Raw genomic sequence first — 3,265 nt, 5'->3', positions numbered from 1 at the left:
TCTTTTAAATAAACTTAATGACAATAATAAAATATATTTAATTTAGATTGATAAAATTATTTATGCTCTAAAAATTGGTGTTAAACTTTTAAATTCGATCAAAATTACGTGTCTACAATTATAACAACACATCAAGGTGGAATAGTAAATAAAGAACAACTAAAATAAAATTAATAGCAATAATAATGAAGGCTAGCAAACATTCCTAACAGTAGCTTAGCGCTATCAAACCAACAGATCACTGGAAATAGGGTAAAGAAAAATGGTAAAATATAACATGAGGTATAGCACCAAACAAAACATTTAATATAGAATATAAATACTACAAAAAGAAAGCAACTAAAATATAAATATAATTCAAAATGACAATAATAAACAAGAAATTTTAGTCAATCAAACAATGTGAATAAAATAAATCATAAAAAACAATATGTTAAAACTTACAGGAATAAAGCAAAAAAAAATAATAATAATAGTAATTAAAAGCTAACAACTAAATCAACAAAAAAAAACTAAAATATCATTAAAGTCAACTATGAGACAATAAACAAAGATAATTATACAACTATTGTAATCACAAAAAGTTAACCAAAAATGAAAGTCAAACAACAACTATGAGCAAACACAAACCAATAAAGAATGAAATCAAGCAAAGGTCACCAAGACCTGCAAACCATTCGAAGAAAAATGAGAATAAAGAAACGAAAAGGAAAGAGTGCACTAAACAAAAATAAAAAAAATAAGTACCAAATAGACATCAGAGAAGAAGAAGTTTACTCAAAAGAGAAACAAATTGGTAGTTCATTCTTCTATTGTCGGCAGAGATGGTGGAATCCGATTGAAATGGGAGCTCGCTGGTTCACTGATCTCGCCAGAAAAATAGAGATTTAACACCTGCAAAATAAATAAAAATAAAAGGGGGAAAGGGCGAGGGGTTCTGGTTTATTTAGCTCTAGTGGGCCGAGTCGTGGGTTGAGGGAAGTGGTCGGCTAATTGGTGGGTTTGGGGTCTCGTTTGGTGGTCGTTTATTGTTGGTTATTGGTGGTCGTCTGGTCGGGAAAAGTGAACGGAGGAAGGGGAGGCTATGGGGTTTGGGAGGAGCTGGCAGTGAAAAAGGTCTAGTGATTTGTGATGGAGGCCCGGTGGTCGGAAATGGTGGGGTCTTTGGGTTGTTTCTCGCCTGGAAAAGACAAGATACAGGGGATGGGAGTTCTTTTTTGGGTCTGTTTGTCGGAGAAGAAGGGAAAAATAAGGGTTGTTTGATCGGATTTTGCTCCTGGTTGGAATGTGGAGTCTGGTGGTGATGTTGCTTTGGCTTGGAGCCAGCCCGAAATCGAGAAAGAGAGAAGAGGGTTGACCAATGGGGTTGGGTGGTGACTGATCGCCGGAAAGTTGACGGAAAAGCAATGAACAGTAAGAAAAAAATAAATAGAGAAATAATTTTAAAAATTGAACCCCAATTCTAAAATGTATTCACCACCAAAAAAAACTATTGGACCAATTATTTCATATATAGGGAGTTGAAAACTATGGGCCCAAGTTATGGGCTTGAGGTCGTGACCAAAAAATTGTCAATTGATAAAATTTCTGAGTATGTAAATTATTTTCGAATTTGAAAGAATTTTTAGACTGTATAGAATATCAAAATGAATATTAACAATGTAACAGAAAAAAATAAGATAAAATGAATATGAAGAAATGTAATAAACGTAATAAAAAATGTAATTTAACAGAATACTATAAAAAGTGAACAAATATTTGAACATCTGGCTGTGACAAAATAATATAAACATAACAACCGATAAAAATCTTAATAATTCGAGAAAAAGGATGATTATCAAGAAATTTCATTAAAATGACAAAAACATGTAATTTGAACTATTTAAAATAAAATACTCAAAAATCTATTAATTTTAAAACTATCAGATCGAAATTTTGTGTCAACAGATGTCCTTGACAATCTCTCCATGCTCAAGTGAATTCTATCACTTCCATTCAATCATTCTAAATCTACAGCCAACACAACCATTCTAAGGTTCATTATTCATCAATTCATTCTATTTTCATTCATAGGTAGATTATAGGATTTTCTAGCCTTAGATTTCTTCTCACATTCTTCAATACTAGGTGAATATAGCCGTAATTCATTGTTTAGGATTCAATCCCATCAAGATCAATCTTAATCCATCAAGTCTAGTTTAATTCATACAATCAAGTTAAGTAGAATCAACACAAAACCTTCATCTAGTCTCTAATGGCCTAAGATCACCATGATCACCTTCAAATTCAATTACTATAATTCACTATAAAAACTCCATAAAAACAGTATGTAATCATCTTATAAACATCATTGAATGCTACCCACTAGATTGGGATCACAATCATATCCACAAAGCAATCATAACCCTCTCTTGAATGGGTTCTTTGGATTCACGATTGAGGGGAAACTAAGGAGGATTCATGGAGGGAAGAATCCATGAATGAATAAGATTCACATACCTTAGATTAGAGCCTTAATCTTATCTTGAATCCTTGGTGAGTTCGTCCTAAGCTGCTGCCCCAAACTTTTCTTCTTCAATGGTGTTCTTGAGAGTTCTATTGTGAGAGAGAGGTTTTGATTTGGAGTACAGAGTCTAAGGGGGTATTTTGTTGTTTTAATAGTCATATTATACCTAAAACTACCTAAAATAACAGCCCATATAATTATTTGGACGTGGGGTAAATTTCCCCATTCACCCCTCCACTTTACAGTAAGCTGCACGAAATTGCAGGCCTGCATCGACGGTGCCACCTATGGAGCGTCGACCAAATGACGGGTCATACTGTCAACCGTCGTGTTGGTCTGAGACTACTCAAATGGGACATCAGCTCAAGAAACTAAGTATCAAACTATGCCTCTCCATCGACGGGGCGTCGACCAACACACGAGGCGTCGATTGCCTCGTTGATTGACACTGCTCAGACAGTGTCTAGGCCATGGTTGAAGTCCTCCTTGAGGTCCTTTTACAGGGCTCTTGGGGGGTCGTGCCTTGACATCTCACCCCAATTACACTCGTATACATGCTAGGGTCCCTCACAACCCATGCAACATACCCAAAACTCACTTAGAATACACAAGTACGCCTAAGGCTAAATTTCAAACGTCACCGAACGTTCTTGGACATTTACCTCCAAACTCGATATACTGACTATTAAAACCATGTTGATCATTTTAGGACCTTAAAACCTCATGACACTCATGTTAGGCTCTAGCTACACCTAATTC

At 35.1% G+C, this 3,265-nt stretch overlaps 1 long non-coding RNA gene across 1 annotated transcript; it reads right to left on the bottom strand.

The window, feature by feature from the left end:
* Nucleotides 1-375: 375 nt before the first annotated feature.
* Nucleotides 376-1,642, bottom strand: LOC107010413. Its single transcript, XR_001455685.2, has 2 exons — nucleotides 778-1,642; nucleotides 376-666 (listed from the first exon to the last, which is right to left on the bottom strand). It is a non-coding gene; the product is annotated as an uncharacterized LOC107010413 (long non-coding RNA).
* Between the last annotated feature and the right edge of the window lie 1,623 nt (nucleotides 1,643-3,265).

This window comes from Solanum pennellii, chromosome 2 (assembly GCF_001406875.1).
Source record: "Solanum pennellii chromosome 2, SPENNV200".
NCBI lineage: Eukaryota > Viridiplantae > Streptophyta > Magnoliopsida > Solanales > Solanaceae > Solanum > Solanum pennellii.
The sequence above is the reverse complement of the archived record's forward strand: the minus strand, read 5'-3'. Positions and strand labels throughout refer to the sequence as shown.